This window comes from Pleurodeles waltl, unplaced genomic scaffold (assembly GCF_031143425.1).
Source record: "Pleurodeles waltl isolate 20211129_DDA unplaced genomic scaffold, aPleWal1.hap1.20221129 scaffold_388, whole genome shotgun sequence".
NCBI lineage: Eukaryota > Metazoa > Chordata > Amphibia > Caudata > Salamandridae > Pleurodeles > Pleurodeles waltl.
Genome location: NW_027150095.1, coordinates 24,326 through 51,248, shown reverse-complemented (window position 1 = coordinate 51,248; position 26,923 = coordinate 24,326). Strand labels below are relative to the sequence as shown.

Genomic DNA, 26,923 nt, shown 5'->3' with positions numbered 1-26,923 from the left:
TGTGAGGTGAGGGTTGTCCATTGCACTTGAGAGTGTGACAGGCGCCGCCTGCTGGTCGTGCTAGGTTTGGTGGGGGCTGCTGCAGCCTGTGAAGACGAGAGAAGCGGGAGTAGCGCCGAGCATGGTAAATGGAGGAGTAAAAAATGTTGTTCCGTGTGGGTTGGGGCATTGTGCCTGGGGCAGTGTGGGAGTTCCCAGTGGGAGGGTGTTCCGCTGCAATTAAGAGCAGTCGGCTCCAGGCCGGTGGGCCGGGTGAGCAGAAGAGAGCTGAAAGTGCAGCCTTTCCTGCCTACGGCCATACCACCCTGAATGCGCCCGATCTCGTCCGATCTCGGAAGCTAAGCAGGGTCGGGCCTGGTTAGTACTTGGATGGGAGACCGCCTGGGAATACCAGGTGCTGTAGGCATTTTGCCTCTCGCGCACACTAGGTGGCGCACGTCTAACCTCCATTACACAGCTTCCTCGCTAATTTCATTTTACACTTTTTATTTACTACACTCTTTTTTTACTCTCTTAAAAAAAGAAAGGAAAAAGAACAGCATTAACACGAAAATACACACTTTCCCAAGGAAAACTTACAATTATTATGCACTTTACACTCGGCCCAAAGTCAAGACAGCATTTGCTCCACGACGGACAAAGGCTCCCCTAGCTAAGGCTTTGCTTTCTTGCGGTAAGCATATGTGTCAGGTCTTCAGATCAGATCTCACTTCTTGGCATCTCATTTCCTGGCAGGTCATGGGTTGTGATGCCACTTCCTGTTTTTCCAGGTGCGATTTCACACGGCCTGATGTCATGTGCCGTGATGTCATGTGCCGTGATGTCATGTGCCGTGATGTCACTTGCATAGTGTCTAACTTGGTTAGTCCCCCGACTTATTTTCTTTAAGACTTGTACCATGAATAATCCTTAGCCCCCAAGAAATAGTGCTCGAGCCTACAATTGGCAACCAAATGCAAAAAATCAGCACAGCGTGTGGGAAATCTGATAAAAGGACCATGATCTATTAGGTGTGGAAGAATGAAGTGAGTTGCAGACGCAAGTGTAATAGAGTCCAAAAGCAGAGCATTCCAGAAACAGGGAATAAAAAGAGGAAAGGTGCGTACAATTTGAGCTGTTTTAAAAGCATTCGGCAGCATTTTCCGGCATTTCCTGGCGCTGTAAGAGGTGTCCTTAACTCAACGATCCATTTATCGACCACAGAAAGAATGGGTGAGCAGGGCCTGTGCAGAATAAACCCTCTTCAACATAGGAAAACATCCCAGCAGAGAGCACGTGATCCACTGTTGCGTCCTAAGCATTAAACAACACACCTCTGACCCTTTCACTTTCACTGGGATTGTGAGAAGGGGCGTTATTTTGCATCTTGTTTCAGAAAGGAGTCCATGATGACAGATCCGATTTTTCCGACAACTCCTACGTACTTTCAGTGGGACCCTGGTTTGCCAAAAGGAAAGGAAAGACTGGCCACCCTCTGCCTGCAAGGCATGGCGAATGTGTTGCAGATGGCAGAGTCTGAGTGACAGAGCCTCTCCAGTAAGTGAAAAAAGTGCAAGAAGAGGTAAGTGATTGGCGTGCCTTCCCGTTTCTTTCTGGAGTTGTTAAGGTAGTGTAGAAGAGCTATTTCTCCTGGCCAGAGTGAATGGAGGTGTCGCCACCCAGTGGGATGAGGAAAAGAGAACTGCATAGCAGCAACTATTGGTCCTTGGGAGGGGGGAATGAAGGCTGCTGTTGAGAAGCAGCGTCTCCCCTGGTGACTCCTCGGTGTCATGCCCTAAGGAGGGGTCCAAGGAGGCGCAGCACATGCTGTGTGAGGTGAGGGTTGTCCATTGCACTTGAGAGTGTGACAGGCGCCGCCTGCTGGTCGTGCTAGGTTTGGTGGGGGCTGCTGCAGCCTGTGAAGACGAGAGAAGCGGGAGTAGCGCCGAGCATGGTAAATGGAGGAGTAAAAAATGTTGTTCCGTGTGGGTTGGGGCATTGTGCCTGGGGCAGTGTGGGAGTTCCCAGTGGGAGGGTGTTCCGCTGCAATTAAGAGCAGTCGGCTCCAGGCCGGTGGGCCGGGTGAGCAGAAGAGAGCTGAAAGTGCAGCCTTTCCTGCCTACGGCCATACCACCCTGAATGCGCCCGATCTCTCTCGTCCGATCTCGGAAGCTAAGCAGGGTCGGGCCTGGTTAGTACTTGGATGGGAGACCGCCTGGGAATACCAGGTGCTGTAGGCATTTTGCCTCTCGCACACACTAGGTGGCGCACGTCTAACCTCCATTACACAGCTTCCTCGCTAATTTCATTTTACACTTTTTATTTACTACACTCTTTTTTTACTCTCTTAAAAAAAGAAAGGAAAAAGAACAGCATTAACACGAAAATACACACTTTCCCAAGGAAAACTTACAATTATTATGCACTTTACACTCGGCCCAAAGTCAAGACAGCATTTGCTCCACGACGGACAAAGGCTCCCCTAGCTAAGGCTTTGCTTTCTTGCGGTAAGCATATGTGTCAGGTCTTCAGATCAGATCTCACTTCTTGGCATCTCATTTCCTGGCAGGTCATGGGTTGTGATGCCACTTCCTGTTTTTCCAGGTGCGATTTCACACGGTCTGATGTCATGTGCCGTGATGTCATGTGCCGTGATGTCACTTGCATAGTGTCTAACTTGGTTAGTCCCCCGACTTATTTTCTTTAAGACTTGTACCATGAATAATCCTTAGCCCCCAAGAAATAGTGCTCGAGCCTACAATTGGCAACCAAATGCAAAAAATCAGCACAGCGTGTGGGAAATCTGATAAAAGGACGATGATCTATTAGGTGTGGAAGAATGAAGTGAGTTGCAGACGCAAGTGTAATAGAGTCCAAAAGCAGAGCATTCCAGAAACAGGGAATAAAAAGAGGAAAGGTGCGTACAATTTGAGCTGTTTTAAAAGCATTCGGCAGCATTTTCCGGCATTTCCTGGCGCTGTAAGAGGTGTCCTTAACTCAACGATCCATTTATCGACCACAGAAAGAATGGGTGAGCAGGGCCTGTGCAGAATAAACCCTCTTCAACATAGGAAAACATCCCAGCAGAGAGCACGTGATCCACTGTTGCGTCCTAAGCATTAAACAACACACCTCTGACCCTTTCACTTTCACTGGGATTGTGAGAAGGGGCGTTATTTTGCATCTTGTTTCAGAAAGGAGTCCATGATGACAGATCCGATTTTTCCGACAACTCCTACGTACTTTCAGTGGGACCCTGGTTTGCCAAAAGGAAAGGAAAGACTGGCCACCCTCTGCCTGCAAGGCATGGCGAATGTGTTGCAGATGGCAGAGTCTGAGTGACAGAGCCTCTCCAGTAAGTGAAAAAAGTGCAAGAAGAGGTAAGTGATTGGCGTGCCTTCCCGTTTCTTTCTGGAGTTGTTAAGGTAGTGTAGAAGAGCTATTTCTCCTGGCCAGAGTGAATGGAGGTGTCGCCACCCAGTGGGATGAGGAAAAGAGAACTGCATAGCAGCAACTATTGGTCCTTGGGAGGGGGGAATGAAGGCTGCTGTTGAGAAGCAGCGTCTCCCCTGGTGACTCCTCGGTGTCATGCCCTAAGGAGGGGTCCAAGGAGGCGCAGCACATGCTGTGTGAGGTGAGGGTTGTCCATTGCACTTGAGAGTGTGACAGGCGCCGCCTGCTGGTCGTGCTAGGTTTGGTGGGGGCTGCTGCAGCCTGTGAAGACGAGAGAAGCGGGAGTAGCGCCGAGCATGGTAAATGGAGGAGTAAAAAATGTTGTTCCGTGTGGGTTGGGGCATTGTGCCTGGGGCAGTGTGGGAGTTCCCAGTGGGAGGGTGTTCCGCTGCAATTAAGAGCAGTCGGCTCCAGGCCGGTGGGCCGGGTGAGCAGAAGAGAGCTGAAAGTGCAGCCTTTCCTGCCTACGGCCATACCACCCTGAATGCGCCCGATCTCGTCCGATCTCGGAAGCTAAGCAGGGTCGGGCCTGGTTAGTACTTGGATGGGAGACCGCCTGGGAATACCAGGTGCTGTAGGCATTTTGCCTCTCGCGCACACTAGGTGGCGCACGTCTAACCTCCATTACACAGCTTCCTCGCTAATTTCATTTGACACTTTTTATTTACTACACTCTTTTTTTACTCTCTTAAAAAAAGAAAGGAAAAAGAACAGCATTAACACGAAAATACACACTTTCCCAAGGAAAACTTACAATTATTATGCACTTTACACTCGGCCCAAAGTCAAGACAGCATTTGCTCCACGACGGACAAAGGCTCCCCTAGCTAAGGCTTTGCTTTCTTGCGGTAAGCATATGTGTCAGGTCTTCAGATCAGATCTCACTTCTTGGCATCTCATTTCCTGGCAGGTCATGGGTTGTGATGCCACTTCCTGTTTTTCCAGGTGCGATTTCACACGGCCTGATGTCATGTGCCGTGATGTCATGTGCCGTGATGTCATGTGCCGTGATGTCACTTGCATAGTGTCTAACTTGGTTAGTCCCCCGACTTATTTTCTTTAAGACTTGTACCATGAATAATCCTTAGCCCCCAAGAAATAGTGCTCGAGCCTACAATTGGCAACCAAATGCAAAAAATCAGCACAGCGTGTGGGAAATCTGATAAAAGGACCATGATCTATTAGGTGTGGAAGAATGAAGTGAGTTGCAGACGCAAGTGTAATAGAGTCCAAAAGCAGAGCATTCCAGAAACAGGGAATAAAAAGAGGAAAGGTGCGTACAATTTGAGCTGTTTTAAAAGCATTCGGCAGCATTTTCCGGCATTTCCTGGCGCTGTAAGAGGTGTCCTTAACTCAACGATCCATTTATCGACCACAGAAAGAATGGGTGAGCAGGGCCTGTGCAGAATAAACCCTCTTCAACATAGGAAAACATCCCAGCAGAGAGCACGTGATCCACTGTTGCGTCCTAAGCATTAAACAACACACCTCTGACCCTTTCACTTTCACTGGGATTGTGAGAAGGGGCGTTATTTTGCATCTTGTTTCAGAAAGGAGTCCATGATGACAGATCCGATTTTTCCGACAACTCCTACGTACTTTCAGTGGGACCCTGGTTTGCCAAAAGGAAAGGAAAGACTGGCCACCCTCTGCCTGCAAGGCATGGCGAATGTGTTGCAGATGGCAGAGTCTGAGTGACAGAGCCTCTCCAGTAAGTGAAAAAAGTGCAAGAAGAGGTAAGTGATTGGCGTGCCTTCCCGTTTCTTTCTGGAGTTGTTAAGGTAGTGTAGAAGAGCTATTTCTCCTGGCCAGAGTGAATGGAGGTGTCGCCACCCAGTGGGATGAGGAAAAGAGAACTGCATAGCAGCAACTATTGGTCCTTGGGAGGGGGGAATGAAGGCTGCTGTTGAGAAGCAGCGTCTCCCCTGGTGACTCCTCGGTGTCATGCCCTAAGGAGGGGTCCAAGGAGGCGCAGCACATGCTGTGTGAGGTGAGGGTTGTCCATTGCACTTGAGAGTGTGACAGGCGCCGCCTGCTGGTCGTGCTAGGTTTGGTGGGGGCTGCTGCAGCCTGTGAAGACGAGAGAAGCGGGAGTAGCGCCGAGCATGGTAAATGGAGGAGTAAAAAATGTTGTTCCGTGTGGGTTGGGGCATTGTGCCTGGGGCAGTGTGGGAGTTCCCAGTGGGAGGGTGTTCCGCTGCAATTAAGAGCAGTCGGCTCCAGGCCGGTGGGCCGGGTGAGCAGAAGAGAGCTGAAAGTGCAGCCTTTCCTGCCTACGGCCATACCACCCTGAATGCGCCCGATCTCTCTCGTCCGATCTCGGAAGCTAAGCAGGGTCGGGCCTGGTTAGTACTTGGATGGGAGACCGCCTGGGAATACCAGGTGCTGTAGGCATTTTGCCTCTCGCACACACTAGGTGGCGCACGTCTAACCTCCATTACACAGCTTCCTCGCTAATTTCATTTTACACTTTTTATTTACTACACTCTTTTTTTACTCTCTTAAAAAAAGAAAGGAAAAAGAACAGCATTAACACGAAAATACACACTTTCCCAAGGAAAACTTACAATTATTATGCACTTTACACTCGGCCCAAAGTCAAGACAGCATTTGCTCCACGACGGACAAAGGCTCCCCTAGCTAAGGCTTTGCTTTCTTGCGGTAAGCATATGTGTCAGGTCTTCAGATCAGATCTCACTTCTTGGCATCTCATTTCCTGGCAGGTCATGGGTTGTGATGCCACTTCCTGTTTTTCCAGGTGCGATTTCACACGGCCTGATGTCATGTGCCGTGATGTCATGTGCCGTGATGTCACTTGCATAGTGTCTAACTTGGTTAGTCCCCCGACTTATTTTCTTTAAGACTTGTACCATGAATAATCCTTAGCCCCCAAGAAATAGTGCTCGAGCCTACAATTGGCAACCAAATGCAAAAAATCAGCACAGCGTGTGGGAAATCTGATAAAAGGACGATGATCTATTAGGTGTGGAAGAATGAAGTGAGTTGCAGACGCAAGTGTAATAGAGTCCAAAAGCAGAGCATTCCAGAAACAGGGAATAAAAAGAGGAAAGGTGCGTACAATTTGAGCTGTTTTAAAAGCATTCGGCAGCATTTTCCGGCATTTCCTGGCGCTGTAAGAGGTGTCATTAACTCAACGATCCATTTATCGACCACAGAAAGAATGGGTGAGCAGGGCCTGTGCAGAATAAACCCTCTTCAACATAGGAAAACATCCCAGCAGAGAGCACGTGATCCACTGTTGCGTCCTAAGCATTAAACAACACACCTCTGACCCTTTCACTTTCACTGGGGTTGTGAGAAGGGGCGTTATTTTGCATCTTGTTTCAGAAAGGAGTCCATGATGACAGATCCGATTTTTCCGACAACTCCTACGTACTTTCAGTGGGACCCTGGTTTGCCGAAAGGAAAGGAAAGACTGGCCACCCTCTGCCTGCAAGGCATGGCGAATGTGTTGCAGATGGCAGAGTCTGAGTGACAGAGCCTCTCCAGTAAGTGAAAAAAGTGCAAGAAGAGGTAAGTGATTGGCGTGCCTTCCCGTTTCTTTCTGGAGTTGTTAAGGTAGTGTAGAAGAGCTATTTCTCCTGGCCAGAGTGAATGGAGGTGTCGCCACCCAGTGGGATGAGGAAAAGAGAACTGCATAGCAGCAACTATTGGTCCTTGGGAGGGGGGAATGAAGGCTGCTGTTGAGAAGCAGCGTCTCCCCTGGTGACTCCTCGGTGTCATGCCCTAAGGAGGGGTCCAAGGAGGCGCAGCACATGCTGTGTGAGGTGAGGGTTGTCCATTGCACTTGAGAGTGTGACAGGCGCCGCCTGCTGGTCGTGCTAGGTTTGGTGGGGGCTGCTGCAGCCTGTGAAGACGAGAGAAGCGGGAGTAGCGGCGAGCATGGTAAATGGAGGAGTAAAAAATGTTGTTCCGTGTGGGTTGGGGCATTGTGCCTGGGGCAGTGTGGGAGTTCCCAGTGGGAGGGTGTTCCGCTGCAATTAAGAGCAGTCGGCTCCAGGCCGGTGGGCCGGGTGAGCAGAAGAGAGCTGAAAGTGCAGCCTTTCCTGCCTACGGCCATACCACCCTGAATGCGCCCGATCTCGTCCGATCTCGGAAGCTAAGCAGGGTCGGGCCTGGTTAGTACTTGGATGGGAGACCGCCTGGGAATACCAGGTGCTGTAGGCATTTTGCCTCTCGCGCACACTAGGTGGCGCACGTCTAACCTCCATTACACAGCTTCCTCGCTAATTTCATTTGACACTTTTTATTTACTACACTCTTTTTTTACTCTCTTAAAAAAAGAAAGGAAAAAGAACAGCATTAACACGAAAATACACACTTTCCCAAGGAAAACTTACAATTATTATGCACTTTACACTCGGCCCAAAGTCAAGACAGCATTTGCTCCACGACGGACAAAGGCTCCCCTAGCTAAGGCTTTGCTTTCTTGCGGTAAGCATATGTGTCAGGTCTTCAGATCAGATCTCACTTCTTGGCATCTCATTTCCTGGCAGGTCATGGGTTGTGATGCCACTTCCTGTTTTTCCAGGTGCGATTTCACACGGCCTGATGTCATGTGCCGTGATGTCATGTGCCGTGATGTCATGTGCCGTGATGTCACTTGCATAGTGTCTAACTTGGTTAGTCCCCCGACTTATTTTCTTTAAGACTTGTACCATGAATAATCCTTAGCCCCCAAGAAATAGTGCTCGAGCCTACAATTGGCAACCAAATGCAAAAAATCAGCACAGCGTGTGGGAAATCTGATAAAAGGACGATGATCTATTAGGTGTGGAAGAATGAAGTGAGTTGCAGACGCAAGTGTAATAGAGTCCAAAAGCAGAGCATTCCAGAAACAGGGAATAAAAAGAGGAAAGGTGCGTACAATTTGAGCTGTTTTAAAAGCATTCGGCAGCATTTTCCGGCATTTCCTGGCGCTGTAAGAGGTGTCCTTAACTCAACGATCCATTTATCGACCACAGAAAGAATGGGTGAGCAGGGCCTGTGCAGAATAAACCCTCTTCAACATAGGAAAACATCCCAGCAGAGAGCACGTGATCCACTGTTGCGTCCTAAGCATTAAACAACACACCTCTGACCCTTTCACTTTCACTGGGATTGTGAGAAGGGGCGTTATTTTGCATCTTGTTTCAGAAAGGAGTCCATGATGACAGATCCGATTTTTCCGACAACTCCTACGTACTTTCAGTGGGACCCTGGTTTGCCAAAAGGAAAGGAAAGACTGGCCACCCTCTGCCTGCAAGGCATGGCGAATGTGTTGCAGATGGCAGAGTCTGAGTGACAGAGCCTCTCCAGTAAGTGAAAAAAGTGCAAGAAGAGGTAAGTGATTGGCGTGCCTTCCCGTTTCTTTCTGGAGTTGTTAAGGTAGTGTAGAAGAGCTATTTCTCCTGGCCAGAGTGAATGGAGGTGTCGCCACCCAGTGGGATGAGGAAAAGAGAACTGCATAGCAGCAACTATTGGTCCTTGGGAGGGGGGAATGAAGGCTGCTGTTGAGAAGCAGCGTCTCCCCTGGTGACTCCTCGGTGTCATGCCCTAAGGAGGGGTCCAAGGAGGCGCAGCACATGCTGTGTGAGGTGAGGGTTGTCCATTGCACTTGAGAGTGTGACAGGCGCCGCCTGCTGGTCGTGCTAGGTTTGGTGGGGGCTGCTGCAGCCTGTGAAGACGAGAGAAGCGGGAGTAGCGCCGAGCATGGTAAATGGAGGAGTAAAAAATGTTGTTCCGTGTGGGTTGGGGCATTGTGCCTGGGGCAGTGTGGGAGTTCCCAGTGGGAGGGTGTTCCGCTGCAATTAAGAGCAGTCGGCTCCAGGCCGGTGGGCCGGGTGAGCAGAAGAGAGCTGAAAGTGCAGCCTTTCCTGCCTACGGCCATACCACCCTGAATGCGCCCGATCTCTCTCGTCCGATCTCGGAAGCTAAGCAGGGTCGGGCCTGGTTAGTACTTGGATGGGAGACCGCCTGGGAATACCAGGTGCTGTAGGCATTTTGCCTCTCGCACACACTAGGTGGCGCACGTCTAACCTCCATTACACAGCTTCCTCGCTAATTTCATTTTACACTTTTTATTTACTACACTCTTTTTTTACTCTCTTAAAAAAAGAAAGGAAAAAGAACAGCATTAACACGAAAATACACACTTTCCCAAGGAAAACTTACAATTATTATGCACTTTACACTCGGCCCAAAGTCAAGACAGCATTTGCTCCACGACGGACAAAGGCTCCCCTAGCTAAGGCTTTGCTTTCTTGCGGTAAGCATATGTGTCAGGTCTTCAGATCAGATCTCACTTCTTGGCATCTCATTTCCTGGCAGGTCATGGGTTGTGATGCCACTTCCTGTTTTTCCAGGTGCGATTTCACACGGCCTGATGTCATGTGCCGTGATGTCATGTGCCGTGATGTCACTTGCATAGTGTCTAACTTGGTTAGTCCCCCGACTTATTTTCTTTAAGACTTGTACCATGAATAATCCTTAGCCCCCAAGAAATAGTGCTCGAGCCTACAATTGGCAACCAAATGCAAAAAATCAGCACAGCGTGTGGGAAATCTGATAAAAGGACGATGATCTATTAGGTGTGGAAGAATGAAGTGAGTTGCAGACGCAAGTGTAATAGAGTCCAAAAGCAGAGCATTCCAGAAACAGGGAATAAAAAGAGGAAAGGTGCGTACAATTTGAGCTGTTTTAAAAGCATTCGGCAGCATTTTCCGGCATTTCCTGGCGCTGTAAGAGGTGTCATTAACTCAACGATCCATTTATCGACCACAGAAAGAATGGGTGAGCAGGGCCTGTGCAGAATAAACCCTCTTCAACATAGGAAAACATCCCAGCAGAGAGCACGTGATCCACTGTTGCGTCCTAAGCATTAAACAACACACCTCTGACCCTTTCACTTTCACTGGGGTTGTGAGAAGGGGCGTTATTTTGCATCTTGTTTCAGAAAGGAGTCCATGATGACAGATCCGATTTTTCCGACAACTCCTACGTACTTTCAGTGGGACCCTGGTTTGCCGAAAGGAAAGGAAAGACTGGCCACCCTCTGCCTGCAAGGCATGGCGAATGTGTTGCAGATGGCAGAGTCTGAGTGACAGAGCCTCTCCAGTAAGTGAAAAAAGTGCAAGAAGAGGTAAGTGATTGGCGTGCCTTCCCGTTTCTTTCTGGAGTTGTTAAGGTAGTGTAGAAGAGCTATTTCTCCTGGCCAGAGTGAATGGAGGTGTCGCCACCCAGTGGGATGAGGAAAAGAGAACTGCATAGCAGCAACTATTGGTCCTTGGGAGGGGGGAATGAAGGCTGCTGTTGAGAAGCAGCGTCTCCCCTGGTGACTCCTCGGTGTCATGCCCTAAGGAGGGGTCCAAGGAGGCGCAGCACATGCTGTGTGAGGTGAGGGTTGTCCATTGCACTTGAGAGTGTGACAGGCGCCGCCTGCTGGTCGTGCTAGGTTTGGTGGGGGCTGCTGCAGCCTGTGAAGACGAGAGAAGCGGGAGTAGCGGCGAGCATGGTAAATGGAGGAGTAAAAAATGTTGTTCCGTGTGGGTTGGGGCATTGTGCCTGGGGCAGTGTGGGAGTTCCCAGTGGGAGGGTGTTCCGCTGCAATTAAGAGCAGTCGGCTCCAGGCCGGTGGGCCGGGTGAGCAGAAGAGAGCTGAAAGTGCAGCCTTTCCTGCCTACGGCCATACCACCCTGAATGCGCCCGATCTCGTCCGATCTCGGAAGCTAAGCAGGGTCGGGCCTGGTTAGTACTTGGATGGGAGACCGCCTGGGAATACCAGGTGCTGTAGGCATTTTGCCTCTCGCGCACACTAGGTGGCGCACGTCTAACCTCCATTACACAGCTTCCTCGCTAATTTCATTTTACACTTTTTATTTACTACACTCTTTTTTTACTCTCTTAAAAAAAGAAAGGAAAAAGAACAGCATTAACACGAAAATACACACTTTCCCAAGGAAAACTTACAATTATTATGCACTTTACACTCGGCCCAAAGTCAAGACAGCATTTGCTCCACGACGGACAAAGGCTCCCCTAGCTAAGGCTTTGCTTTCTTGCGGTAAGCATATGTGTCAGGTCTTCAGATCAGATCTCACTTCTTGGCATCTCATTTCCTGGCAGGTCATGGGTTGTGATGCCACTTCCTGTTTTTCCAGGTGCGATTTCACACGGCCTGATGTCATGTGCCGTGATGTCATGTGCCGTGATGTCATGTGCCGTGATGTCACTTGCATAGTGTCTAACTTGGTTAGTCCCCCGACTTATTTTCTTTAAGACTTGTACCATGAATAATCCTTAGCCCCCAAGAAATAGTGCTCGAGCCTACAATTGGCAACCAAATGCAAAAAATCAGCACAGCGTGTGGGAAATCTGATAAAAGGACGATGATCTATTAGGTGTGGAAGAATGAAGTGAGTTGCAGACGCAAGTGTAATAGAGTCCAAAAGCAGAGCATTCCAGAAACAGGGAATAAAAAGAGGAAAGGTGCGTACAATTTGAGCTGTTTTAAAAGCATTCGGCAGCATTTTCCGGCATTTCCTGGCGCTGTAAGAGGTGTCCTTAACTCAACGATCCATTTATCGACCACAGAAAGAATGGGTGAGCAGGGCCTGTGCAGAATAAACCCTCTTCAACATAGGAAAACATCCCAGCAGAGAGCACGTGATCCACTGTTGCGTCCTAAGCATTAAACAACACACCTCTGACCCTTTCACTTTCACTGGGATTGTGAGAAGGGGCGTTATTTTGCATCTTGTTTCAGAAAGGAGTCCATGATGACAGATCCGATTTTTCCGACAACTCCTACGTACTTTCAGTGGGACCCTGGTTTGCCAAAAGGAAAGGAAAGACTGGCCACCCTCTGCCTGCAAGGCATGGCGAATGTGTTGCAGATGGCAGAGTCTGAGTGACAGAGCCTCTCCAGTAAGTGAAAAAAGTGCAAGAAGAGGTAAGTGATTGGCGTGCCTTCCCGTTTCTTTCTGGAGTTGTTAAGGTAGTGTAGAAGAGCTATTTCTCCTGGCCAGAGTGAATGGAGGTGTCGCCACCCAGTGGGATGAGGAAAAGAGAACTGCATAGCAGCAACTATTGGTCCTTGGGAGGGGGGAATGAAGGCTGCTGTTGAGAAGCAGCGTCTCCCCTGGTGACTCCTCGGTGTCATGCCCTAAGGAGGGGTCCAAGGAGGCGCAGCACATGCTGTGTGAGGTGAGGGTTGTCCATTGCACTTGAGAGTGTGACAGGCGCCGCCTGCTGGTCGTGCTAGGTTTGGTGGGGGCTGCTGCAGCCTGTGAAGACGAGAGAAGCGGGAGTAGCGCCGAGCATGGTAAATGGAGGAGTAAAAAATGTTGTTCCGTGTGGGTTGGGGCATTGTGCCTGGGGCAGTGTGGGAGTTCCCAGTGGGAGGGTGTTCCGCTGCAATTAAGAGCAGTCGGCTCCAGGCCGGTGGGCCGGGTGAGCAGAAGAGAGCTGAAAGTGCAGCCTTTCCTGCCTACGGCCATACCACCCTGAATGCGCCCGATCTCTCTCGTCCGATCTCGGAAGCTAAGCAGGGTCGGGCCTGGTTAGTACTTGGATGGGAGACCGCCTGGGAATACCAGGTGCTGTAGGCATTTTGCCTCTCGCACACACTAGGTGGCGCACGTCTAACCTCCATTACACAGCTTCCTCGCTAATTTCATTTTACACTTTTTATTTACTACACTCTTTTTTTACTCTCTTAAAAAAAGAAAGGAAAAAGAACAGCATTAACACGAAAATACACACTTTCCCAAGGAAAACTTACAATTATTATGCACTTTACACTCGGCCCAAAGTCAAGACAGCATTTGCTCCACGACGGACAAAGGCTCCCCTAGCTAAGGCTTTGCTTTCTTGCGGTAAGCATATGTGTCAGGTCTTCAGATCAGATCTCACTTCTTGGCATCTCATTTCCTGGCAGGTCATGGGTTGTGATGCCACTTCCTGTTTTTCCAGGTGCGATTTCACACGGCCTGATGTCATGTGCCGTGATGTCATGTGCCGTGATGTCACTTGCATAGTGTCTAACTTGGTTAGTCCCCCGACTTATTTTCTTTAAGACTTGTACCATGAATAATCCTTAGCCCCCAAGAAATAGTGCTCGAGCCTACAATTGGCAACCAAATGCAAAAAATCAGCACAGCGTGTGGGAAATCTGATAAAAGGACGATGATCTATTAGGTGTGGAAGAATGAAGTGAGTTGCAGACGCAAGTGTAATAGAGTCCAAAAGCAGAGCATTCCAGAAACAGGGAATAAAAAGAGGAAAGGTGCGTACAATTTGAGCTGTTTTAAAAGCATTCGGCAGCATTTTCCGGCATTTCCTGGCGCTGTAAGAGGTGTCATTAACTCAACGATCCATTTATCGACCACAGAAAGAATGGGTGAGCAGGGCCTGTGCAGAATAAACCCTCTTCAACATAGGAAAACATCCCAGCAGAGAGCACGTGATCCACTGTTGCGTCCTAAGCATTAAACAACACACCTCTGACCCTTTCACTTTCACTGGGGTTGTGAGAAGGGGCGTTATTTTGCATCTTGTTTCAGAAAGGAGTCCATGATGACAGATCCGATTTTTCCGACAACTCCTACGTACTTTCAGTGGGACCCTGGTTTGCCGAAAGGAAAGGAAAGACTGGCCACCCTCTGCCTGCAAGGCATGGCGAATGTGTTGCAGATGGCAGAGTCTGAGTGACAGAGCCTCTCCAGTAAGTGAAAAAAGTGCAAGAAGAGGTAAGTGATTGGCGTGCCTTCCCGTTTCTTTCTGGAGTTGTTAAGGTAGTGTAGAAGAGCTATTTCTCCTGGCCAGAGTGAATGGAGGTGTCGCCACCCAGTGGGATGAGGAAAAGAGAACTGCATAGCAGCAACTATTGGTCCTTGGGAGGGGGGAATGAAGGCTGCTGTTGAGAAGCAGCGTCTCCCCTGGTGACTCCTCGGTGTCATGCCCTAAGGAGGGGTCCAAGGAGGCGCAGCACATGCTGTGTGAGGTGAGGGTTGTCCATTGCACTTGAGAGTGTGACAGGCGCCGCCTGCTGGTCGTGCTAGGTTTGGTGGGGGCTGCTGCAGCCTGTGAAGACGAGAGAAGCGGGAGTAGCGGCGAGCATGGTAAATGGAGGAGTAAAAAATGTTGTTCCGTGTGGGTTGGGGCATTGTGCCTGGGGCAGTGTGGGAGTTCCCAGTGGGAGGGTGTTCCGCTGCAATTAAGAGCAGTCGGCTCCAGGCCGGTGGGCCGGGTGAGCAGAAGAGAGCTGAAAGTGCAGCCTTTCCTGCCTACGGCCATACCACCCTGAATGCGCCCGATCTCGTCCGATCTCGGAAGCTAAGCAGGGTCGGGCCTGGTTAGTACTTGGATGGGAGACCGCCTGGGAATACCAGGTGCTGTAGGCATTTTGCCTCTCGCGCACACTAGGTGGCGCACGTCTAACCTCCATTACACAGCTTCCTCGCTAATTTCATTTTACACTTTTTATTTACTACACTCTTTTTTTACTCTCTTAAAAAAAGAAAGGAAAAAGAACAGCATTAACACGAAAATACACACTTTCCCAAGGAAAACTTACAATTATTATGCACTTTACACTCGGCCCAAAGTCAAGACAGCATTTGCTCCACGACGGACAAAGGCTCCCCTAGCTAAGGCTTTGCTTTCTTGCGGTAAGCATATGTGTCAGGTCTTCAGATCAGATCTCACTTCTTGGCATCTCATCTCCTGGCAGGTCATGGGTTGTGATGCCACTTCCTGTTTTTCCAGGTGCGATTTCACACGGCCTGATGTCATGTGCCGTGATGTCATGTGCCGTGATGTCATGTGCCGTGATGTCACTTGCATAGTGTCTAACTTGGTTAGTCCCCCGACTTATTTTCTTTAAGACTTGTACCATGAATAATCCTTAGCCCCCAAGAAATAGTGCTCGAGCCTACAATTGGCAACCAAATGCAAAAAATCAGCACAGCGTGTGGGAAATCTGATAAAAGGACGATGATCTATTAGGTGTGGAAGAATGAAGTGAGTTGCAGACGCAAGTGTAATAGAGTCCAAAAGCAGAGCATTCCAGAAACAGGGAATAAAAAGAGGAAAGGTGCGTACAATTTGAGCTGTTTTAAAAGCATTCGGCAGCATTTTCCGGCATTTCCTGGCGCTGTAAGAGGTGTCCTTAACTCAACGATCCATTTATCGACCACAGAAAGAATGGGTGAGCAGGGCCTGTGCAGAATAAACCCTCTTCAACATAGGAAAACATCCCAGCAGAGAGCACGTGATCCACTGTTGCGTCCTAAGCATTAAACAACACACCTCTGACCCTTTCACTTTCACTGGGATTGTGAGAAGGGGCGTTATTTTGCATCTTGTTTCAGAAAGGAGTCCATGATGACAGATCCGATTTTTCCGACAACTCCTACGTACTTTCAGTGGGACCCTGGTTTGCCAAAAGGAAAGGAAAGACTGGCCACCCTCTGCCTGCAAGGCATGGCGAATGTGTTGCAGATGGCAGAGTCTGAGTGACAGAGCCTCTCCAGTAAGTGAAAAAAGTGCAAGAAGAGGTAAGTGATTGGCGTGCCTTCCCGTTTCTTTCTGGAGTTGTTAAGGTAGTGTAGAAGAGCTATTTCTCCTGGCCAGAGTGAATGGAGGTGTCGCCACCCAGTGGGATGAGGAAAAGAGAACTGCATAGCAGCAACTATTGGTCCTTGGGAGGGGGGAATGAAGGCTGCTGTTGAGAAGCAGCGTCTCCCCTGGTGACTCCTCGGTGTCATGCCCTAAGGAGGGGTCCAAGGAGGCGCAGCACATGCTGTGTGAGGTGAGGGTTGTCCATTGCACTTGAGAGTGTGACAGGCGCCGCCTGCTGGTCGTGCTAGGTTTGGTGGGGGCTGCTGCAGCCTGTGAAGACGAGAGAAGCGGGAGTAGCGGCGAGCATGGTAAATGGAGGAGTAAAAAATGTTGTTCCGTGTGGGTTGGGGCATTGTGCCTGGGGCAGTGTGGGAGTTCCCAGTGGGAGGGTGTTCCGCTGCAATTAAGAGCAGTCGGCTCCAGGCCGGTGGGCCGGGTGAGCAGAAGAGAGCTGAAAGTGCAGCCTTTCCTGCCTATGGCCATACCACCCTGAATGCGCCCGATCTCGGAAGCTAAGCAGGGTCGGGCCTGGTTAGTACTTGGATGGGAGACCGCCTGGGAATACCAGGTGCTGTAGGCATTTTGCCTCTCGCACACACTAGGTGGCGCACGTCTAACCTCCATTACACAGCTTCCTCGCTAATTTCATTTTACACTTTTTATTTACTACACTCTTTTTTTACTCTCTTAAAAAAAGAAAGGAAAAAGAACAGCATTAACACGAAAATACACACTTTCCCAAGGAAAACTTACAATTATTATGCACTTTACACTCGGCCCAAAGTCAAGACAGCATTTGCTCCACGACGGACAAAGGCTCCCCTAGCTAAGGCTTTGCTTTCTTGCGGTAAGCATATGTGTCAGGTCTTCAGATCAGATCTCACTTCTTGGCATCTCATTTCCTGGCAGGTCATGTGTTGTGATGCCACTTCCTGTTTTTCCAGGTGCGATTTCACACGGCCTGATGTCATGTGCCGTGATGTCATGTGCCGTGATGTCACTTGCATAGTGTCTAACTTGGGTAGTCCCCCGACTTATTTTCTTTAAGACTTGTACCATGAATAATCCTTAGCCCCCAAGAAATAGTGCTCGAGCCTACAATTGGCAACCAAATGCAAAAAATCAGCACAGCGTGTGGGAAATCTGATAAAAGGACGATGATCTATTAGGTGTGGAAGAATGAAGTGAGTTGCAGACGCAAGTGTAATAGAGTCCAAAAGCAGAGCATTCCAGAAACAGGGAATAAAAAGAGGAAAGGTGCGTACAATTTGAGCTGTTTTAAAAGCATTCGGCAGCATTTTCCGGCATTTCCTGGCGCTGTAAGAGGTGTCCTTAACTCAACGATCCATTTATCGACCACAGAAAGAATGGGTGAGCAGGGCCTGTGCAGAATAAACCCTCTTCAACATAGGAAAACATCCCAGCAGAGAGCACGTGATCCACTGTTGCGTCCTAAGCATTAAACAACACACCTCTGACCCTTTCACTTTCACTGGGATTGTGAGAAGGGGCGTTATTTTGCATCTTGTTTCAGAAAGGAGTCCATGATGACAGATCCGATTTTTCCGACAACTCCTACGTACTTTCAGTGGGACCCTGGTTTGCCAAAAGGAAAGGAAAGACTGGCCACCCTCTGCCTGCAAGGCATGGCGAATGTGTTGCAGATGGCAGAGTCTGAGTGACAGAGCCTCTCCAGTAAGTGAAAAAAGTGCAAGAAGAGGTAAGTGATTGGCGTGCCTTCCCGTTTCTTTCTGGAGTTGTTAAGGTAGTGTAGAAGAGCTATTTCTCCTGGCCAGAGTGAATGGAGGTGTCGCCACCCAGTGGGATGAGGAAAAGAGAACTGCATAGCAGCAACTATTGGTCCTTGGGAGGGGGGAATGAAGGCTGCTGTTGAGAAGCAGCGTCTCCCCTGGTGACTCCTCGGTGTCATGCCCTAAGGAGGGGTCCAAGGAGGCGCAGCACATGCTGTGTGAGGTGAGGGTTGTCCATTGCACTTGAGAGTGTGACAGGCGCCGCCTGCTGGTCGTGCTAGGTTTGGTGGGGGCTGCTGCAGCCTGTGAAGACGAGAGAAGCGGGAGTAGCGGCGAGCATGGTAAATGGAGGAGTAAAAAATGTTGTTCCGTGTGGGTTGGGGCATTGTGCCTGGGGCAGTGTGGGAGTTCCCAGTGGGAGGGTGTTCCGCTGCAATTAAGAGCAGTCGGCTCCAGGCCGGTGGGCCGGGTGAGCAGAAGAGAGCTGAAAGTGCAGCCTTTCCTGCCTACGGCCATACCACCCTGAATGCGCCCGATCTCTCTCGTCCGATCTCGGAAGCTAAGCAGGGTCGGGCCTGGTTAGTACTTGGATGGGAGACCGCCTGGGAATACCAGGTGCTGTAGGCATTTTGCCTCTCGCACACACTAGGTGGCGCACGTCTAACCTCCATTACACAGCTTCCTCGCTAATTTCATTTTACACTTTTTATTTACTACACTCTTTTTTTACTCTCTTAAAAAAAGAAAGGAAAAAGAACAGCATTAACACGAAAATACACACTTTCCCAAGGAAAACTTACAATTATTATGCACTTTACACTCGGCCCAAAGTCAAGACAGCATTTGCTCCACGACGGACAAAGGCTCCCCTAGCTAAGGCTTTGCTTTCTTGCGGTAAGCATATGTGTCAGGTCTTCAGATCAGATCTCACTTCTTGGCATCTCATTTCCTGGCAGGTCATGGGTTGTGATGCCACTTCCTGTTTTTCCAGGTGCGATTTCACACGGCCTGATGTCATGTGCCGTGATGTCATGTGCCGTGATGTCACTTGCATAGTGTCTAACTTGGTTAGTCCCCCGACTTATTTTCTTTAAGACTTGTACCATGAATAATCCTTAGCCCCCAAGAAATAGTGCTCGAGCCTACAATTGGCAACCAAATGCAAAAAATCAGCACAGCGTGTGGGAAATCTGATAAAAGGACGATGATCTATTAGGTGTGGAAGAATGAAGTGAGTTGCAGACGCAAGTGTAATAGAGTCCAAAAGCAGAGCATTCCAGAAACAGGGAATAAAAAGAGGAAAGGTGCGTACAATTTGAGCTGTTTTAAAAGCATTCGGCAGCATTTTCCGGCATTTCCTGGCGCTGTAAGAGGTGTCCTTAACTCAACGATCCATTTATCGACCACAGAAAGAATGGGTGAGCAGGGCCTGTGCAGAATAAACCCTCTTCAACATAGGAAAACATCCCAGCAGAGAGCACGTGATCCACTGTTGCGTCCTAAGCATTAAACAACACACCTCTGACCCTTTCACTTTCACTGGGGTTGTGAGAAGGGGCGTTATTTTGCATCTTGTTTCAGAAAGGAGTCCATGATGACAGATCCGATTTTTCCGACAACTCCTACGTACTTTCAGTGGGACCCTGGTTTGCCAAAAGGAAAGGAAAGACTGGCCACCCTCTGCCTGCAAGGCATGGCGAATGTGTTGCAGATGGCAGAGTCTGAGTGACAGAGCCTCTCCAGTAAGTGAAAAAAGTGCAAGAAGAGGTAAGTGATTGGCGTGCCTTCCCGTTTCTTTCTGGAGTTGTTAAGGTAGTGTAGAAGAGCTATTTCTCCTGGCCAGAGTGAATGGAGGTGTCGCCACCCAGTGGGATGAGGAAAAGAGAACTGCATAGCAGCAACTATTGGTCCTTGGGAGGGGGGAATGAAGGCTGCTGTTGAGAAGCAGCGTCTCCCCTGGTGACTCCTCGGTGTCATGCCCTAAGGAGGGGTCCAAGGAGGCGCAGCACATGCTGTGTGAGGTGAGGGTTGTCCATTGCACTTGAGAGTGTGACAGGCGCCGCCTGCTGGTCGTGCTAGGTTTGGTGGGGGCTGCTGCAGCCTGTGAAGACGAGAGAAGCGGGAGTAGCGGCGAGCATGGTAAATGGAGGAGTAAAAAATGTTGTTCCGTGTGGGTTGGGGCATTGTGCCTGGGGCAGTGTGGGAGTTCCCAGTGGGAGGGTGTTCCGCTGCAATTAAGAGCAGTCGGCTCCAGGCCGGTGGGCCGGGTGAGCAGAAGAGAGCTGAAAGTGCAGCCTTTCCTGCCTACGGCCATACCACCCTGAATGCGCCCGATCTCGTCCGATCTCGGAAGCTAAGCAGGGTCGGGCCTGGTTAGTACTTGGATGGGAGACCGCCTGGGAATACCAGGTGCTGTAGGCATTTTGCCTCTCGCGCACACTAGGTGGCGCACGTCTAACCTCCATTACACAGCTTCCTCGCTAATTTCATTTTACACTTTTTATTTACTACACTCTTTTTTTACTCTCTTAAAAAAAGAAAGGAAAAAGAACAGCATTAACACGAAAATACACACTTTCCCAAGGAAAACTTACAATTATTATGCACTTTACACTCGGCCCAAAGTCAAGACAGCATTTGCTCCACGACGGACAAAGGCTCCCCTAGCTAAGGCTTTGCTTTCTTGCGGTAAGCATATGTGTCAGGTCTTCAGATCAGATCTCACTTCTTGGCATCTCATTTCCTGGCAGGTCATGGGTTGTGATGCCACTTCCTGTTTTTCCAGGTGCGATTTCACACGGCCTGATGTCATGTGCCGTGATGTCATGTGCCGTGATGTCATGTGCCGTGATGTCACTTGCATAGTGTCTAACTTGGTTAGTCCCCCGACTTATTTTCTTTAAGACTTGTACCATGAATAATCCTTAGCCCCCAAGAAATAGTGCTCGAGCCTACAATTGGCAACCAAATGCAAAAAATCAGCACAGCGTGTGGGAAATCTGATAAAAGGACGATGATCTATTAGGTGTGGAAGAATGAAGTGAGTTGCAGACGCAAGTGTAATAGAGTCCAAAAGCAGAGCATTCCAGAAACAGGGAATAAAAAGAGGAAAGGTGCGTACAATTTGAGCTGTTTTAAAAGCATTCGGCAGCATTTTCCGGCATTTCCTGGCGCTGTAAGAGGTGTCCTTAACTCAACGATCCATTTATCGACCACAGAAAGAATGGGTGAGCAGGGCCTGTGCAGAATAAACCCTCTTCAACATAGGAAAACATCCCAGCAGAGAGCACGTGATCCACTGTTGCGTCCTAAGCATTAAACAACACACCTCTGACCCTTTCACTTTCACTGGGATTGTGAGAAGGGGCGTTATTTTGCATCTTGTTTCAGAAAGGAGTCCATGATGACAGATCCGATTTTTCCGACAACTCCTACGTACTTTCAGTGGGACCCTGGTTTGCCAAAAGGAAAGGAAAGACTGGCCACCCTCTGCCTGCAAGGCATGGCGAATGTGTTGCAGATGGCAGAGTCTGAGTGACAGAGCCTCTCCAGTAAGTGAAAAAAGTGCAAGAAGAGGTAAGTGATTGGCGTGCCTTCCCGTTTCTTTCTGGAGTTGTTAAGGTAGTGTAGAAGAGCTATTTCTCCTGGCCAGAGTGAATGGAGGTGTCGCCACCCAGTGGGATGAGGAAAAGAGAACTGCATAGCAGCAACTATTGGTCCTTGGGAGGGGGGAATGAAGGCTGCTGTTGAGAAGCAGCGTCTCCCCTGGTGACTCCTCGGTGTCATGCCCTAAGGAGGGGTCCAAGGAGGCGCAGCACATGCTGTGTGAGGTGAGGGTTGTCCATTGCACTTGAGAGTGTGACAGGCGCCGCCTGCTGGTCGTGCTAGGTTTGGTGGGGGCTGCTGCAGCCTGTGAAGACGAGAGAAGCGGGAGTAGCGCCGAGCATGGTAAATGGAGGAGTAAAAAATGTTGTTCCGTGTGGGTTGGGGCATTGTGCCTGGGGCAGTGTGGGAGTTCCCAGTGGGAGGGTGTTCCGCTGCAATTAAGAGCAGTCGGCTCCAGGCCGGTGGGCCGGGTGAGCAGAAGAGAGCTGAAAGTGCAGCCTTTCCTGCCTACGGCCATACCACCCTGAATGCGCCCGATCTCTCTCGTCCGATCTCGGAAGCTAAGCAGGGTCGGGCCTGGTTAGTACTTGGATGGGAGACCGCCTGGGAATACCAGGTGCTGTAGGCATTTTGCCTCTCGCACACACTAGGTGGCGCACGTCTAACCTCCATTACACAGCTTCCTCGCTAATTTCATTTTACACTTTTTATTTACTACACTCTTTTTTTACTCTCTTAAAAAAAGAAAGGAAAAAGAACAGCATTAACACGAAAATACACACTTTCCCAAGGAAAACTTACAATTATTATGCACTTTACACTCGGCCCAAAGTCAAGACAGCATTTGCTCCACGACGGACAAAGGCTCCCCTAGCTAAGGCTTTGCTTTCTTGCGGTAAGCATATGTGTCAGGTCTTCAGATCAGATCTCACTTCTTGGCATCTCATTTCCTGGCAGGTCATGGGTTGTGATGCCACTTCCTGTTTTTCCAGGTGCGATTTCACACGGCCTGATGTCATGTGCCGTGATGTCATGTGCCGTGATGTCACTTGCATAGTGTCTAACTTGGTTAGTCCCCCGACTTATTTTCTTTAAGACTTGTACCATGAATAATCCTTAGCCCCCAAGAAATAGTGCTCGAGCCTACAATTGGCAACCAAATGCAAAAAATCAGCACAGCGTGTGGGAAATCTGATAAAAGGACGATGATCTATTAGGTGTGGAAGAATGAAGTGAGTTGCAGACGCAAGTGTAATAGAGTCCAAAAGCAGAGCATTCCAGAAACAGGGAATAAAAAGAGGAAAGGTGCGTACAATTTGAGCTGTTTTAAAAGCATTCGGCAGCATTTTCCGGCATTTCCTGGCGCTGTAAGAGGTGTCATTAACTCAACGATCCATTTATCGACCACAGAAAGAATGGGTGAGCAGGGCCTGTGCAGAATAAACCCTCTTCAACATAGGAAAACATCCCAGCAGAGAGCACGTGATCCACTGTTGCGTCCTAAGCATTAAACAACACACCTCTGACCCTTTCACTTTCACTGGGGTTGTGAGAAGGGGCGTTATTTTGCATCTTGTTTCAGAAAGGAGTCCATGATGACAGATCCGATTTTTCCGACAACTCCTACGTACTTTCAGTGGGACCCTGGTTTGCCGAAAGGAAAGGAAAGACTGGCCACCCTCTGCCTGCAAGGCATGGCGAATGTGTTGCAGATGGCAGAGTCTGAGTGACAGAGCCTCTCCAGTAAGTGAAAAAAGTGCAAGAAGAGGTAAGTGATTGGCGTGCCTTCCCGTTTCTTTCTGGAGTTGTTAAGGTAGTGTAGAAGAGCTATTTCTCCTGGCCAGAGTGAATGGAGGTGTCGCCACCCAGTGGGATGAGGAAAAGAGAACTGCATAGCAGCAACTATTGGTCCTTGGGAGGGGGGAATGAAGGCTGCTGTTGAGAAGCAGCGTCTCCCCTGGTGACTCCTCGGTGTCATGCCCTAAGGAGGGGTCCAAGGAGGCGCAGCACATGCTGTGTGAGGTGAGGGTTGTCCATTGCACTTGAGAGTGTGACAGGCGCCGCCTGCTGGTCGTGCTAGGTTTGGTGGGGGCTGCTGCAGCCTGTGAAGACGAGAGAAGCGGGAGTAGCGGCGAGCATGGTAAATGGAGGAGTAAAAAATGTTGTTCCGTGTGGGTTGGGGCATTGTGCCTGGGGCAGTGTGGGAGTTCCCAGTGGGAGGGTGTTCCGCTGCAATTAAGAGCAGTCGGCTCCAGGCCGGTGGGCCGGGTGAGCAGAAGAGAGCTGAAAGTGCAGCCTTTCCTGCCTACGGCCATACCACCCTGAATGCGCCCGATCTCGTCCGATCTCGGAAGCTAAGCAGGGTCGGGCCTGGTTAGTACTTGGATGGGAGACCGCCTGGGAATACCAGGTGCTGTAGGCATTTTGCCTCTCGCGCACACTAGGTGGCGCACGTCTAACCTCCATTACACAGCTTCCTCGCTAATTTCATTTGACACTTTTTATTTACTACACTCTTTTTTTACTCTCTTAAAAAAAGAAAGGAAAAAGAACAGCATTAACACGAAAATACACACTTTCCCAAGGAAAACTTACAATTATTATGCACTTTACACTCGGCCCAAAGTCAAGACAGCATTTGCTCCACGACGGACAAAGGCTCCCCTAGCTAAGGCTTTGCTTTCTTGCGGTAAGCATATGTGTCAGGTCTTCAGATCAGATCTCACTTCTTGGCATCTCATTTCCTGGCAGGTCATGGGTTGTGATGCCACTTCCTGTTTTTCCAGGTGCGATTTCACACGGCCTGATGTCATGTGCCGTGATGTCATGTGCCGTGATGTCATGTGCCGTGATGTCACTTGCATAGTGTCTAACTTGGTTAGTCCCCCGACTTATTTTCTTTAAGACTTGTACCATGAATAATCCTTAGCCCCCAAGAAATAGTGCTCGAGCCTACAATTGGCAACCAAATGCAAAAAATCAGCACAGCGTGTGGGAAATCTGATAAAAGGACGATGATCTATTAGGTGTGGAAGAATGAAGTGAGTTGCAGACGCAAGTGTAATAGAGTCCAAAAGCAGAGCATTCCAGAAACAGGGAATAAAAAGAGGAAAGGTGCGTACAATTTGAGCTGTTTTAAAAGCATTCGGCAGCATTTTCCGGCATTTCCTGGCGCTGTAAGAGGTGTCCTTAACTCAACGATCCATTTATCGACCACAGAAAGAATGGGTGAGCAGGGCCTGTGCAGAATAAACCCTCTTCAACATAGGAAAACATCCCAGCAGAGAGCACGTGATCCACTGTTGCGTCCTAAGCATTAAACAACACACCTCTGACCCTTTCACTTTCACTGGGATTGTGAGAAGGGGCGTTATTTTGCATCTTGTTTCAGAAAGGAGTCCATGATGACAGATCCGATTTTTCCGACAACTCCTACGTACTTTCAGTGGGACCCTGGTTTGCCAAAAGGAAAGGAAAGACTGGCCACCCTCTGCCTGCAAGGCATGGCGAATGTGTTGCAGATGGCAGAGTCTGAGTGACAGAGCCTCTCCAGTAAGTGAAAAAAGTGCAAGAAGAGGTAAGTGATTGGCGTGCCTTCCCGTTTCTTTCTGGAGTTGTTAAGGTAGTGTAGAAGAGCTATTTCTCCTGGCCAGAGTGAATGGAGGTGTCGCCACCCAGTGGGATGAGGAAAAGAGAACTGCATAGCAGCAACTATTGGTCCTTGGGAGGGGGGAATGAAGGCTGCTGTTGAGAAGCAGCGTCTCCCCTGGTGACTCCTCGGTGTCATGCCCTAAGGAGGGGTCCAAGGAGGCGCAGCACATGCTGTGTGAGGTGAGGGTTGTCCATTGCACTTGAGAGTGTGACAGGCGCCGCCTGCTGGTCGTGCTAGGTTTGGTGGGGGCTGCTGCAGCCTGTGAAGACGAGAGAAGCGGGAGTAGCGCCGAGCATGGTAAATGGAGGAGTAAAAAATGTTGTTCCGTGTGGGTTGGGGCATTGTGCCTGGGGCAGTGTGGGAGTTCCCAGTGGGAGGGTGTTCCGCTGCAATTAAGAGCAGTCGGCTCCAGGCCGGTGGGCCGGGTGAGCAGAAGAGAGCTGAAAGTGCAGCCTTTCCTGCCTACGGCCATACCACCCTGAATGCGCCCGATCTCTCTCGTCCGATCTCGGAAGCTAAGCAGGGTCGGGCCTGGTTAGTACTTGGATGGGAGACCGCCTGGGAATACCAGGTGCTGTAGGCATTTTGCCTCTCGCACACACTAGGTGGCGCACGTCTAACCTCCATTACACAGCTTCCTCGCTAATTTCATTTTACACTTTTTATTTACTACACTCTTTTTTTACTCTCTTAAAAAAAGAAAGGAAAAAGAACAGCATTAACACGAAAATACACACTTTCCCAAGGAAAACTTACAATTATTATGCACTTTACACTCGGCCCAAAGTCAAGACAGCATTTGCTCCACGACGGACAAAGGCTCCCCTAGCTAAGGCTTTGCTTTCTTGCGGTAAGCATATGTGTCAGGTCTTCAGATCAGATCTCACTTCTTGGCATCTCATTTCCTGGCAGGTCATGGGTTGTGATGCCACTTCCTGTTTTTCCAGGTGCGATTTCACACGGCCTGATGTCATGTGCCGTGATGTCATGTGCCGTGATGTCACTTGCATAGTGTCTAACTTGGTTAGTCCCCCGACTTATTTTCTTTAAGACTTGTACCATGAATAATCCTTAGCCCCCAAGAAATAGTGCTCGAGCCTACAATTGGCAACCAAATGCAAAAAATCAGCACAGCGTGTGGGAAATCTGATAAAAGGACGATGATCTATTAGGTGTGGAAGAATGAAGTGAGTTGCAGACGCAAGTGTAATAGAGTCCAAAAGCAGAGCATTCCAGAAACAGGGAATAAAAAGAGGAAAGGTGCGTACAATTTGAGCTGTTTTAAAAGCATTCGGCAGCATTTTCCGGCATTTCCTGGCGCTGTAAGAGGTGTCATTAACTCAACGATCCATTTATCGACCACAGAAAGAATGGGTGAGCAGGGCCTGTGCAGAATAAACCCTCTTCAACATAGGAAAACATCCCAGCAGAGAGCACGTGATCCACTGTTGCGTCCTAAGCATTAAACAACACACCTCTGACCCTTTCACTTTCACTGGGGTTGTGAGAAGGGGCGTTATTTTGCATCTTGTTTCAGAAAGGAGTCCATGATGACAGATCCGATTTTTCCGACAACTCCTACGTACTTTCAGTGGGACCCTGGTTTGCCGAAAGGAAAGGAAAGACTGGCCACCCTCTGCCTGCAAGGCATGGCGAATGTGTTGCAGATGGCAGAGTCTGAGTGACAGAGCCTCTCCAGTAAGTGAAAAAAGTGCAAGAAGAGGTAAGTGATTGGCGTGCCTTCCCGTTTCTTTCTGGAGTTGTTAAGGTAGTGTAGAAGAGCTATTTCTCCTGGCCAGAGTGAATGGAGGTGTCGCCACCCAGTGGGATGAGGAAAAGAGAACTGCATAGCAGCAACTAT

At 49.3% G+C, this 26,923-nt stretch overlaps 14 non-coding genes and 1 pseudogene across 14 annotated transcripts; all 15 read left to right on the top strand.

Annotated features, from left to right (window-relative positions):
- The first annotated feature begins 287 nt into the window (after positions 1-287).
- LOC138276421 (5S ribosomal RNA) lies at positions 288-406 on the top strand. The gene has a single exon (XR_011200590.1). It is a non-coding gene; the product is annotated as a 5S ribosomal RNA (ribosomal RNA).
- A 1,690-nt stretch (positions 407-2,096) lies between these two features.
- LOC138276451 (5S ribosomal RNA) lies at positions 2,097-2,219 on the top strand. Its single transcript, XR_011200619.1, has one exon. It is a non-coding gene; the product is annotated as a 5S ribosomal RNA (ribosomal RNA).
- Positions 2,220-3,894: 1,675 nt separating this feature from the next.
- LOC138276420 (5S ribosomal RNA) lies at positions 3,895-4,013 on the top strand. Its single transcript, XR_011200589.1, has one exon. It is a non-coding gene; the product is annotated as a 5S ribosomal RNA (ribosomal RNA).
- Positions 4,014-5,703: 1,690 nt separating this feature from the next.
- On the top strand, positions 5,704-5,826 carry LOC138276450 (5S ribosomal RNA). Its single transcript, XR_011200618.1, has one exon. It is a non-coding gene; the product is annotated as a 5S ribosomal RNA (ribosomal RNA).
- Positions 5,827-7,501: 1,675 nt separating this feature from the next.
- Positions 7,502-7,620, top strand: LOC138276419 (5S ribosomal RNA). The gene has a single exon (XR_011200588.1). It is a non-coding gene; the product is annotated as a 5S ribosomal RNA (ribosomal RNA).
- Positions 7,621-9,310: 1,690 nt separating this feature from the next.
- On the top strand, positions 9,311-9,433 carry LOC138276449 (5S ribosomal RNA). The gene has a single exon (XR_011200617.1). It is a non-coding gene; the product is annotated as a 5S ribosomal RNA (ribosomal RNA).
- Positions 9,434-11,108: 1,675 nt separating this feature from the next.
- On the top strand, positions 11,109-11,227 carry LOC138276418 (5S ribosomal RNA). Its single transcript, XR_011200587.1, has one exon. It is a non-coding gene; the product is annotated as a 5S ribosomal RNA (ribosomal RNA).
- A 1,690-nt stretch (positions 11,228-12,917) lies between these two features.
- LOC138276447 (5S ribosomal RNA) lies at positions 12,918-13,040 on the top strand. Its single transcript, XR_011200616.1, has one exon. It is a non-coding gene; the product is annotated as a 5S ribosomal RNA (ribosomal RNA).
- Positions 13,041-14,715: 1,675 nt separating this feature from the next.
- Positions 14,716-14,834, top strand: LOC138276417 (5S ribosomal RNA). Its single transcript, XR_011200586.1, has one exon. It is a non-coding gene; the product is annotated as a 5S ribosomal RNA (ribosomal RNA).
- Positions 14,835-16,524: 1,690 nt separating this feature from the next.
- Positions 16,525-16,633, top strand: LOC138276413 (5S ribosomal RNA; annotated as a pseudogene).
- A 1,675-nt stretch (positions 16,634-18,308) lies between these two features.
- On the top strand, positions 18,309-18,431 carry LOC138276445 (5S ribosomal RNA). Its single transcript, XR_011200614.1, has one exon. It is a non-coding gene; the product is annotated as a 5S ribosomal RNA (ribosomal RNA).
- Positions 18,432-20,106: 1,675 nt separating this feature from the next.
- Positions 20,107-20,225, top strand: LOC138276416 (5S ribosomal RNA). Its single transcript, XR_011200585.1, has one exon. It is a non-coding gene; the product is annotated as a 5S ribosomal RNA (ribosomal RNA).
- Positions 20,226-21,915: 1,690 nt separating this feature from the next.
- Positions 21,916-22,038, top strand: LOC138276444 (5S ribosomal RNA). The gene has a single exon (XR_011200613.1). It is a non-coding gene; the product is annotated as a 5S ribosomal RNA (ribosomal RNA).
- A 1,675-nt stretch (positions 22,039-23,713) lies between these two features.
- LOC138276415 (5S ribosomal RNA) lies at positions 23,714-23,832 on the top strand. Its single transcript, XR_011200584.1, has one exon. It is a non-coding gene; the product is annotated as a 5S ribosomal RNA (ribosomal RNA).
- Positions 23,833-25,522: 1,690 nt separating this feature from the next.
- Positions 25,523-25,645, top strand: LOC138276443 (5S ribosomal RNA). The gene has a single exon (XR_011200612.1). It is a non-coding gene; the product is annotated as a 5S ribosomal RNA (ribosomal RNA).
- Positions 25,646-26,923: the final 1,278 nt, after the last annotated feature.